At 42.6% G+C, this 13,043-nt stretch overlaps 2 long non-coding RNA genes across 2 annotated transcripts; one reads left to right on the forward strand and one right to left on the reverse strand.

The window, feature by feature from the left end:
• Positions 1–1,058: 1,058 nt before the first annotated feature.
• On the forward strand, positions 1,059–6,574 carry LOC109479426. Its single transcript, XR_002140787.1, has 3 exons — positions 1,059–1,165; positions 5,752–5,816; positions 6,105–6,574. It is a non-coding gene; the product is annotated as an uncharacterized LOC109479426 (long non-coding RNA).
• A 1,953-nt stretch (positions 6,575–8,527) lies between these two features.
• On the reverse strand, positions 8,528–10,630 carry LOC109479424. The gene is made up of 3 exons (XR_002140786.1): positions 10,267–10,630; positions 8,716–9,718; positions 8,528–8,662 (listed from the first exon to the last, which is right to left on the reverse strand). It is a non-coding gene; the product is annotated as an uncharacterized LOC109479424 (long non-coding RNA).
• Positions 10,631–13,043: the final 2,413 nt, after the last annotated feature.

Raw genomic sequence — 13,043 nt, forward strand, 5'->3', positions numbered from 1 at the left:
GCTGTTGCTGGAGTGTCTTCATGGTCAGTTTGGGTTTGTTGGGAACCTTGCGAGGTGGTGATGTTATGTCACCTTCAGGTGTTAACCCGTTACCGCCGTCGGTCGGTTGCGGGGGACCCAGATCCTCTCGCCTCCGCGCTACGCGGGCACTCTTTCGTGGTGGCGACATGACTAGTACTCAAAAGAAAGGAAATTGTTAAGATGGTTGCCCATGATTTAAAATGGGTTTCGCTATGTGCAATGTAGTTTATGGAATCAATTATGATCAGATTACTAAACCAACGCATAACCCGTTTGCAAGACTGCTAAGTCAGGGGGATAATTTTGTTCTGTCAACAAACACTGACCGTTACATTAGCCAAACGAGCGGCCAGGAAGTTGACAATATATACATGTAGTACGAGCCACAATCACCAGCGGCATCGTACACAGTGTCTGTCAACAGGACAGAACAAAATGTGTCAACAAACACTGACCGCTACAAGCCAAACGAGCGGCCAGGAAGTTGACAATATATATATAGTACGAGCCACAATCACCAGCGGCACCGTACACCGGGTCTGCCAACAGGACAGAACAAAATGTGTCAACAAACACTGACCGTTACAAGCCAAACGAGCGGCCAGGAAGTTGACAATATATAGTACGAGCCACAATCACCAGCGGCACCGTACACAGTGTCTGCCAACAGGACAGAACAAAATGTGTCAACAAACACTGACCGCTACAAGCCAAACGAGCGATATTATAATACACCGCATCTGTCAATAAAACAGAGAAAAAGTGTAAACAAACCCTGAGAGCTATAAGCCAAAGGAGCGGCATTGAAGTTGACAATATGTATATTACAGGCCACAATACACGGCACCGTAACTTATGATACACGGTGTCTGCTAGTAGAACAGACAAAACTTATAGTGAACCAATCTGTAGCTCCATATATTCATGCGATAATGGTAGCACCGCATCGTACAATAAATGTGTCCTGTCCAGCACGTAACCGGAACGTAATGCGCATGCGCGAAACCAGGGACCCCCAGCTGGGTGCTAATGGCGGCTGAAATCGTGTCTTGTGCTGAAGATTTCGTCTTTTTTGCGTTACAAATTGGGAAAACGACAGATAACGTTGACTCATAACGAGACGGATCCTTCACTGGTTTCAAAGGTAGGTGCTTGAAGATATTCGATAGGGTTTTAATGAGACAACTGACCGTAAAAATGGCATTTTGGCAAGGTTTACACAAAAGGGGGAGGGCGCACCCTGAGAAAAGGTGCTGCTCTTTCGCCAGACGCCGGAAATCATGGACAAAGGACTTATCCTTGTGACAAGAGCTGGAATTTGTTTGATTTGTCCATTTTGAATTCCTTCAAATTTAGTAGGTTTGTGTGTGAGATGTTTTATGTTCCTCCAGTATTACGTGCTCGTCCCTCCGATAAACAAATGTCATAAGGCAGCAAAATATGTTCAGTATTTCATTTTTATTTTGTACATGTGCCATGTTAGGTCTACTCTTTAGACTTATACCTTGTATACACATAGCAATATCGATTCTTTACAATCCAACTATAAACAATGCAACCCAAACAAAGACAATTTCTCCAGTGACCATATGGGTCACAGCTGGAGTGCGTCAAGGTCTCACTGTTTGAGATAAACTTTCAGGAAGTGTGGTACAGGTGTGGCACTCACTCAGCTTACTACTACAACTGTTCCTAATCTGACAGCACCAAGGTGAAGCCTGTAAGTCTGCAGCATGGACTGTACTACAGATGGAGCAGGGACACTTACTTCTTTCTTTGCTACAATAAGAATCGCCCCATTACATCCATGAAGGTGGCTATCAAACAATATGATATGCTGGTGACTAGATATCACCGATACAGTGGTAGAACTCTGTGTGTACATGAGGGCCTGGCCATTCTGAAGTGTTACAATGTGGTGTTTCAGCCCATACTGTGTGTCAAGGTTGTACTCAACAGCTTGTTCAGTAGACACATTCACGAACTGATTAGGAGAAACATTGTTCGCCTCCCCAACAGTCAGAAGTGACCCAGGTGAGAAATGTGTGTCAAACAACCTGTTTCCTTCTCGCATCGCCTCTACCGCCAGAGGTAGCAGGATACTAGTATTGACCAAGGTAGGTAAAGAAATACATCTTTTGGCAAATAAAACAGAAATCAATACACAGGCGTTGCTGCCGTTCCTCCCATCAATTGTTGATTGAGAGAATTCTTGTGGGAACAGGTACTTCTTGATGTTTGGGACAGGGTGTTGTTGTTGGCTAGAAGAGGGGTTTGTTGTGTTGGGGCAGGTTGGAGTTGGAGCAGCAGTCTGTAGCTGATTACGTCTTCTTTCTTCCTCAACTCTTGCCTGAGCTAAGAGGCTGGGACACTGTACCCTACCATTTCGTGTCTTCACATGGCCCTGTTGTCTGCAGTATGAACACCTGCGTTGCCTTACAATTGGTAGGTTGGCAGATTGCACATTGCTCATGTTGCTTGGCTGGGTCACATCTGGCCAAGACTTTACAGTCTCTTTCAGTTCTTGTCTAAAAGGAGCTGATCTTAATGTAGCCTTTTCCTCATCACTCAGTTTGGACAGAGATACTGAGAGTGAAGTGGGCTCGGGCTCCTGCTGTGTTTCCTCTGATGCAGTGCTGTTCTGTCGATGCTGTGTGGATTGGAGAAGGCTTTCATTGAACTTCCTGGTAATGTCCTTTGCCATCTTTTGAAGTTCAGGTATGCACACTGGGCATGTTGTTGTGCAACAGTATGAGTGGCCACATGTGAGTCTGACCACAGGACTTCTGTTCTGCTGGCACTTGGCATCACATCTCTGTGCTTGGTCTGGATCATGCCCAAGGAGGTATGCAAGTGGCATACACTTTGTTGGGAGATTTGTCTGCAGAGATGGCAGCCAAAAGTCTTGTGTAGCAACCCTGCTTCCATTGTTGAGGGACAGAGTGACCCTCTGTGCTTGTCCGAGATTCTTTCGGACATCAGCTAGAAGGTTTGTGAGGACTTTTGCTGCTGCACCTTGAACGAGCTGATAGTCTTTGCTCGGTGGATGGTTGGTCTCAGGCCAAAGATGGGTGAGAAACTCATTGTTGAACTGCCTCATAGCTGTGGTCCTTGCGGTTCGCTGTATACCTTGTGCAGTTGACCAAGACTTCGTCCTTCTTCGTAGAAGACTGTGGAAGACTTCCACAGGCTTTTCTGTGATGCTTGAGAGGTTTGCTGTGATTGCACCAAAGAGGTTTGCAGAGTTTTCCTTTAGATAGAGATCATCAGTCAGGTGGCACAGTGTTGCTCGATCATAATGGTGGCGACCCCATTGCAGGAACAGCAGAGCACACTTGCCAACAAGCTTGTACCACATGTCATAATTTCCTCCACGGAAAATGACACTGTACAGCAAAACCGCTATAGGGTTGACTTCTTCCAGGAGCAACAGAAGGGTAAGTAACTCTGGGTCTTTACAGGTGGCAAACTTCTCCAGCACTTCTGAACGGATGACATCCCACCCCAAGAACAAGGCAGTTTGCAGGAACACAATGCGATCATACTTTGGTTTCTGGGGTGGCTCACCACTACACAGGGCTTTGTGCAGGCATTGGAAGATTGGCTTAAACATGCAGTATGAGTGCTCATTGAAGTTCAACGAAATGTGAAATGGCCCTTGTCTGGGGAATATCCCCTTTGGTAGCAGTCCATGAGCAAGAAGCTTCTTTGGGAGGAAAAATCCTGGCCAATCTGCAGCGAGGAGAAGCGTGTACTGTTGTATGTACTGTTTTAGTGGGGGGTACAACTCCAGGACATGTAGGATGGCTCGCTGGTAGTCTTCTGCTGAATGCAATGGCTGCTCCCATTCATCAAGTAGGATGCAGGACTGGAGGGTGCAACGCTCATCATGATCCCCTGGCTGGCAGTATGTTCTGCAACAATTATAAAAAACTCTGTTTGAATTACTTCTTTAAAAGCATGTTATACTTACAGTTCTCAACTACACATGTGGTCTGCATATCAGTGTCAACCTAGCTTCATGTCTAACAGTGGAAGTCATGCTACCGGTATATGAATTTATGATGACCTTAGTTGTTCAAGTGTGTGTACATGTATATGTTAACTGTGTGAGTGTGATTGTGCAAAATGGCAGTGATACATATATGCATCTGGAAGTTTCAAACATCCTAGTGTGTTCAAAGTACTGTACAACTAATTAGCTGTACTTTGGGTGCACTGGGATATTTGAAACTACCAGATTGTTCATGTACTAGATGGGGATATTCCCCAGACAAGGGCCATTTGAAATTTGCAAAACACCAGACTCTACTGACTTGACTGTACTGATATTCTTTTTTCCTCTAATAATGTTAATGCATGAGCATTTATTTGATTATCTTTGTACCTGAAATCCTTCAGTGTCTGCTCGTACTTCTGGGCACACAGCTCAATCTCTGCTGGCTTCATGGCCCGGACACTTTGGTGGAACGTGCTGGTGATGTCCACCACTACCTTCTCTGCATAAGAAGGGCTAATCCCTCCTGGGCACGGCACCTTTTTGGTTGTCTCAGCAATGCAGTGGATGTCAGGTGCTAAGGGGACTGCAGGGGCTTGCAGAATGTTGAGCATTGCTGTGGCCATGTGTATGGCAGTGGAGGTACAAAGGTTGTGGGGTTGTGGATTCGTATGGATCACGTGGAAATCATCTAACATCAAGATCAGCATCTTCTTGTCCTGAGTAAGAACAATATGAAAGATATATGTAAGGCCTTGAAAAAAATGTTGTGTTTCTTGTTTCAGTCCTGGAAAACTTAGGTTGATTATCTTTCTTTCTTTTTTTATTAGAATCTATAGTGATCCAACTTATACAACACAGTTTAGCAGTATAAACATTTTCAATGCCAATGTTGGAAAACTGGCTGTACAGGATATAAGGGTTTTCTTTTTACACAACCAAACGTGCAACGTTTCGTTTCATCACTTGAGTGTCAGATCATGGGGCTAGAAATGATCGATCAGTTGAAAAAAAAAAATGTCCCTTGAAGTTGAAGGGGTCCACACAAAAAAAGGCTAAGGTTGGCAGTTTTTTCTAGGGTGGGTTTGGGAAACAGGTAACACAACATTTCTTTCCTGGGCGTAAAGAATAAAGACATGTTACTTGTACATGTGCTACAACACCACTCGTACTTAAGATGTTTGGTTCCCACACTACAACACTTTTGTAACACAGCCACTCAGAATCAGATCAATAATTAGTGGTCTACATTAGGTACAGGAGTCAAGGGATGACTGACAGGTTGTACTAGACAGTCAGCTAATCACCTTTATTGCACTGTAAATGGTGGCCATGTTCTTCTCCAATAAGGTCTTCATGTCGCCTTGCATGCTGGTTTCAACTGTGGTTTTCGAAGCACTGTAGAGCAGTTGTCCCCCAGCATGCAAGCCCTCACTGGAAAGCCCGCGGTGACGCAATTCCTTCCCCACATCAATGTGGAGTGTATTTGTCTTTTGTGACCTAGAATTAATACAGGAGGAGACTATCACTGTGACTTAAGTTAGTGGCATAGGTAGAAAAAGCATATCTAACATTTTATGGTCCATCCAAAATATGAATAATTCTTTAAAAAACTACAAGAAGAAATGCATGCATGATTCACTGCTGGTAACATTTTTTTGCCATTCATATAATTACCTGGCATAGGCCAAGTCGTACAGAATCGTAACAACTTTTTTCCTTTGTTTCCCTAGGTTCTCCGGGTCCAGTCTCTGGTCTGTCCTGGTTATGCTGTCCAGCAGATTGTCCCATAGCCCAGGTGCGTGCTTGTTTGCAAAGGCTTCCATCCGGTCTGGATCATACAGGCGTAACTCCTTGTCATTAACCTGGGCTCTATAAAGAGCCAGCTGAAACTCTCCTACCAGTGTAGGCAGGTCCTTTCCTGCAAAAAAGTTAAAGCTTTATTCACACATATATAGTGAAGACAGTACTGCATTATAACGGTTAACTTTACATTGAAGGTAACAATTGATTTGTCATTGCCTAAGCATTAGCATGTTGCTAATACATGATGAAGTTGTACTTACTTGGCTTCTCCATGTTGCAGGTGGACAGGACAGCAGGAGCCTGAAGTTTGCAAAGAGGAGATATCAACTTCAGCCCAATAATTCTGTAGAATTATAGTAGAAACTTTAAAACTGTTTGTGGATTGATTGATGTTAACTTATGCCCCATTGTAACAATATAATAGGGACAAGCCATCATGAATGTCAGTTTGTTGAGAATATTTTGTACACATCTTACCTGGAAGAGACAGCGTGCTACCGGTATACTAGTAGTATTTTGTTGTCCATCTTTGTTAGGCTCTGGGATCTATGAGACAAGACATTGCTTGTATTATTACTTAAACAGCCTTTTTTTAGTAATGCTTTAACATATCAAGCTTTTTTGATACTGGCATGAAACGTTGATGAATGTAGTAGCAGTTCATCATTTTTATTGTTAGGCCACAGCAAACATGTGCATTGATTTTCGCCTGATTTTCTACAAGAACCAGTGTATGTGTATATTGTATAGTATGGCAATCACTCGATATCTTTTTATTTGCAATCAGAATACAGATTCATGTACAGATACAGATTCATGTATAGATACAGATTTTCCTAGTATGATGACCGTGTCAGTCCATTCGCATGGATTTGGAGCAGTAAATACTGTTGAATTCAGGAACAGAAGACCTGATTGTGATATCATGTCTTGTCGCCTCAGTTACTGTTCAACAAGGTTCATTATCTCAAAATTTGAAAATGTAGGAATCTTGTTTTTTTTGCCCACCTTGTTTTTCGCCCTATCCCGTTAAATTTAGAGTCTCTGGAGGATGTCATCCATAAAATGTACTTGCTGTGGCCTTTGCAAGATAAAATGACTTTGTGGCATAAGATTTACATAGACTGAAGATGTAACATGACTGAAATATTAAACATTCTTTAATGTTTTCCTGTGTTTCTCTGCGTTTATTTTACAGGGAAGATATCAAGATATTTCTTTTCATTTTATCATCATATAAGAAGGAATATTGCATATATTTAGCCGTCAGTTCAGTGAGCTTTAAACATGGCTTACCCTTGTTCGCTTTACGGGCGGTGTATATTGTGGATGTTGGTTGAACATCGGTGATTTGTCCACGTCACGATGACAAGAAGTACAGATGCTGGATGAGGCCGTTGGACGTGATTGAATACTACTAAATACTGCTAGAAAACGGGAGGGACATGGTATCAAGGTAGACGAGTGTTTCCCGGCAGGCGGTGCGGGACAGCAACAGGTTGTTGGACGGCGGATCTGGTCGTAGTGTCGCCGACACAGTCTACTTCCAGGAGGCATTCCCAGCCTCCTTGCCGTCAACAAGTCAACGAGTACCAGGGTCTCGGTTCCGCTGGTGCATCCGGCTTTTCCTCGGGTTTTTCCCCGCTGGAAACAAATCTTTTCCATGGCTGAACCATGGGTGCACCCACTTCCTGGTTTCTGAATTGAACGTGGCTATTTACACTCCCGGTGTGTATATAAAATCTATTTGTCTTTTATATACACTCCGGGAGTGTATATAAAATCTATTTGTCTTTTATATACACTCCCGGTGTGTATATAAAATCTATTTGTCTTTTTTATACACTCCCGGTGTGTATATAAAATCTATTTGTCACCAAAGGGACCGGGGCGAACCCCGGGTTGGTCTTGGTCTGATAGATGCACGCCAGGCCGTGAGGTCGGCGCTTCTTCCGCACGTATTAGCTCTAAAATTACCACAGTTATCCATGTAGGATGTGACGATCAAAGGAACCATAACTGATTTAATGAGCCATTCGCAGTTTCACTGAGACAGTTTAAACTTGCACGTGCATGGCTTAATTGTCTATACTATTACTAAAGTGCGACATTACGTCTTCCGTGGTCTACAAAAGAGAAGGTAAACCCTTCAGACATAGTGTTAGACATAGCTATAGTTTCCTAAGATGTATTACATTTTATTATGTAGATTTGGAAGTTATTCTTTACTCTGTTTCAATGTTCTTTTGTTTATGTCACTTGCAATTAGCCTTTGGCAGGAATTTGCAATAAACTTTTCTATTACTAAAAAGAGACACTGACTCCAGGTGTTTGAGGTCAGCTCCTTTTACTTAGTGACTCTAGTGGAACAAACATACTGTGATCAATGTAGCCAAAGCTAAGTACATGCGTAAGCTTTATCAAAAGCACTGTTGGTACTTTGGTTACGTTGGTGTCTTTTCTTTAAAGTGTTCACAGTCTAATGTCACTCTACATAACTTTGCTCAAATATCTCTACATAACTTTGCTCAAGATACTTCAGGCCAGGGGTTATCAAAAACAAAAAGAAAACATATAATCTAATGGAACAAACATACTGTGATCAATGTAGCCAAAGCTAACTACATGCTAGCTTTTATCAAAAGACACTGTTGGTTATACAACATGTGTTCACAGTCTAATGTCACTCTACATAACTTTGCTCACAAGTATGCCAGAGTATTGTTCCCCTACTTGCTCCTGGGTCATGCAGGCTGACAAGTCTGTGTGTGTAAGGTTTACAACGTCGAGCATCCAAGTACATACCGGTACATATACTTGCTGCAGGTCCTGAGCTACCTCTGTATCCAAGTACATACCGGTACATATACTTGCTGCAGGTCCTGAGCTACCTCTGTAACTAACTAACTAGCTAAAATGCTTATAAATTTTGGACATCAGGTCGAAGATTGTAATACAGGTCTAAAGATGACTCATATTCCATCGCAAATTGATGCCTTACATGCTAGTGTTATCAGGCGGTTAATGGATAACTCAGAGGGGGACTGGAAGATACTTCCACGTCTGTTTCTTAACAGTTTTGGAAAAGATTTCCTTATTCTAAATATGCAATTTAAAGACAAACGGGATTGTCCTAACATGGAACACATACCTTTGTACTACAAACATGTTATCTGTAGTTGGCACAAAGCGATAGGCAGAAATATGTTAGAACCCGAGAAATGGAAATTAATACAGTCACCTCTATGTAACATCTGTTTGGAAATAGAGGACGAAAACCATATGTTCTTTCAATGTAAAGGACTTAAAAATTTTTGGAAAAATACTGAACATCATAATACTGAAAAAATACTGAACATCATAATTATCATAAAAGATATCAATATTGAAACATTAATATATGGACTTCCAAGGAACTTACAACAAACAAATGCAGGTAATCATATGATTGGTATAGCACAGTATGCAATATTTAAAACCTGGTGTCTATATAAGGAAAAAAGCTTCTACAAAATAATTGATCCATTCTCTGTTTTCTTAAATGATTTTATGTCCAGCTTAAAAATAGAGCAAAATATATCATACGGAAAAGCAAAAAGAAAATGGGGGGATCTTCTTTACCTGATAGATTGAAATAAACATACTGTATATATTGTAAATATCATCATGTAACATGTGACAAAAGAATAAAGACCACGGCTCTGGGATTGTGGAATATAAAAAATTAAAATTTTTTAAAAAACTAGCTAAAATGTCCGGTGGATGGTTCTTCTCCTCCTCTTTCTAGTCCCTGTACCACGTCTCTTCAGGGGATCGCTCTGGTCCCTTATCCATCAGTTGCTGAGCTGCCTCCATGCTGATTCCCTTGATCTTGTGGAGGCCATACAGAATTGCCTGCAAAATAAATATGAAAGGTGAAATATCTTAACTGACATCCTATGCCACTCAAATGAAACATGGTAAAATGGTCACCTTACTTGGACATGCAACTTGTTTGAGCACAACTTAATCTGGACATGGATTAACATCGACACGTATTGGTAAGTGGCTAAGAACTGGAAGGTTCGGGTCTACAACCGATATTGCTGGTATGTCAGCTTGAGTTTTTGCATTCAGTAAAGTCAGTTTCAAACAATCTGTGTTGATGTACGCGTAGATTGTGCGTCATTAGTTGTCAACCTGTCAGGGTAATGTATGAATACAACATACAACATGTTTCATAATATTTGCTTGGGGAGAGCCCTGCACATAATTTCCCGCCAGTACTGAATAGTCATAAATTTGCCCCCTCCCCACTACATGCACCACAGAGTAGAGTAGAGTAGAGTAGATCTTTCGTCTCGGTCTGGCCAAGGATTGTGGCTAGTATGGCTTCAAGAGTGACTTAACAAGCCAAAGGAAATTCCTGAGCTACAATGAGAAAAAAATCGATGTATACTCACGACTGATTTGGCCGGATTCCCGACCCTGACAGGCGCGGCTTCCCGTAATGAATACATCCAAACTTCACCGCTTTATAAACATGAGCACACGGAAACTTTTGGACGCCTTCAGGTAATTTCCTGTTCTCAGTTTCCACCTTCTTGCTACTGATCTTACTGAGCTCAGCGTGTGTTGTTTCTTGATAGTTGTCCAGTGCTGCCTTAAACTCTGCCCAAGTGAGAAATTCGTCCCCTAACTTCAGTAGGGACGGCGCGGCAGCCATGTTGGCGCGAGAGACCAGGCCAGCGGGAGACGAAAAATAGCGGGAAATCCCTGTCGAGTGCTGATTGGCTGACATTCTGGTCGTAGGTCAAAACCCTGTGTTTTCGAACTTCGGTGGGGATTTCCGTGTTGTTTTCTGATTTTCATCATCCACTAAGATAAACTTGAACACCGAGGTTTAAACTTGGTGCCCCTGAATCCTCAAACACTCACAAAAACCCAGGTTTTGGGCCTACCAAGGAGGCTAGTATTTCGGAGTGTATATAAAATCTATTTGTCTTTTATATACACTCCGGGAGTGTAAATAGCCACGCCGTTCTGAATTTGCCGCCGCCGGAGATGACAGTAAGGAGAGTTACAATGTCAATCCGCTAGAGGGGAGGATTTTCAATACCCTGACACCTTATGGCTCCTAAAAACCATGCCTTTTTATTGTAGTTTTATAAGAAAATAGTCCATGTACACATTTTGACACAAATGTACAGAGGAATTGTTTTTATTGATCAATAATCACAACTAAACTCAAGTGTCGTCTGCAGCTGCCGTCTGCTATGTGCACTATGACCCTTGACCGCATATGACCTGCGGCTACTGAAGGGTTTTGGGGTAGCGTTGCAGTAAAATCCCACCTATTGCAGGAGATATTTTGAAGACACGGGTATTTTGAAACTGTTACACATGGTATTACCCTTATATGGGCACACAATTCCTTATATGGGCTTCTCTAGTAACTCATGACGTTTCTTTTTAAATACGTTTCAATGGGGGCCGACTTTTTGAAGACGATTAGTAATGATCTTGTCATCATCACTGTCAAGTAAAATTGCTTAATTTAGATTATACATATACAGGACCTTTCGACTGACTAGTTTTGATGATGCAAACAGGTGTCGTGTTATTGCAATCAGCCTATACATCTGCACGGTTGCACCGCCGTCCGTGCGTTCCAGGGCCCCCAGGGACCAACAAGGTTCGCGCATGCGCATTACGTTCCGGTTACGTGCTGTCCTGTCCATAATCAAGCGATTGGTAAGAATGCGTGATTTGAATCACTGAACATACAAATATAATAGCAGAGGTATGGAACATGGCGGAGAGGTCCTGGGGTAGGGTGGGAGGGGAAAGATTTTTATCAGATATCCAAGCAAATGTGCGGCCTGCAGTGCTGTATTTTGGCCACAGTGTTTTGGAACCGAGCACTGGCCCGCCCGATGAAGCACATGGTTTTTACGGATTCTGATTGGTCAGTTCTTCGGGCTCGGCGTCACTTACAGGTTCCAAATAAGGAATCCCCGCGCTTCTGCGAAATATGATCCTAGCGGGCTGGAGTCGACAATCGTATCCGGCATAAATTTGTATTTTCGTTTCACGAAAAGTAATTTATGCCTTCCTCTCTAGCCGACACCTTAATAAAGAATGGGAATAAACAATAGCCGACACAGTTCGTTTGGCGGGAATATAAGGTATTTTAATACTGACATGGATTCAATACAAATAGATATTGATAAACAGCTATAGAAACTTGTGTACGATTCACAATGCTCGTTGAGACATGATGGTTACCATGACAACCGAAACACACATCTTATGAACAGATTTTCAGTGTAAAAATATTATGCCAATCTTACAACTTTTCCATCGATTGTACACTTTCTACCGTAATGTTAGTCAGGATTTTTTCCCACCACCAAACAGAGCTATCGCGATAAAGAACCCGCCAAACGAGCCCGCTTAGGCGAACATGTCGCAAACCCAGTCAAGAATGGGAACGATTGGAAAGTATGAGTCACAATTCTGTAATGTAGAGAGTTCGCGTCAGGGTTTTCTTAAAGGGGAATCGTCAATCTGTACTGATGATGCAGTTGATATCTGGGCATCTCGCCACTGAATCAACGGTTGCATTATTTACATGTTTTTTAAAGCTGCTGTGATGTCCCCCCTTACACTTTGTAGTATAACATGTTCCCGTGTGTGGATAGGTGCAAACCGTCCCTAGCAAAGTATGCGGGAAAGTTTCTCTGAGCGAGCCTTATATGCGACCAAGTGGAGACGTTAGGAGTTTATACGAGTCACATAGATCATTACACCATAGTTCTAAGAAAACTAGGTCCGCCTGTGGGAAGTTGGCGCAAAGTCGTCCGAAGTTCGCTACTTTCCCACCGGAGAGGTAGAGCCATTTTACTACAGTATTGTCAAGCCAAAAATCACGGCTTACTGCTCTACCACACGCAGTGGTCGTGCGATGTTCAACAAACGCATCCAATCGACTGATAAAAGAGTGTCCTATGACCAAGACTGTTCTGCCCGGGGGACCCCCACTCTCCGCCATGTCCAAAGAATGAAGAAATAGAAACCTACCGCAAAAGTAGATGCACTCACTCTCCTGGAGAGTCAGCACGAAGCAAAACTGGAGATGCACTTCTTCGGAAAGTCAGGACAGAAAGATTTTTATCAGATATCCAAGCAAATGTGCGGCCTGCAGTGCTGTATTTTGGCCACAGTGTTTTTGGAACCG

The sequence above is a fragment of the Branchiostoma belcheri genome, unplaced genomic scaffold, assembly GCF_001625305.1.
Source record: "Branchiostoma belcheri isolate BF01 breed outbred unplaced genomic scaffold, Haploidv18h27 scaffold483, whole genome shotgun sequence".
Classification (NCBI taxonomy): Eukaryota; Metazoa; Chordata; class Leptocardii; order Amphioxiformes; family Branchiostomatidae; genus Branchiostoma; species Branchiostoma belcheri.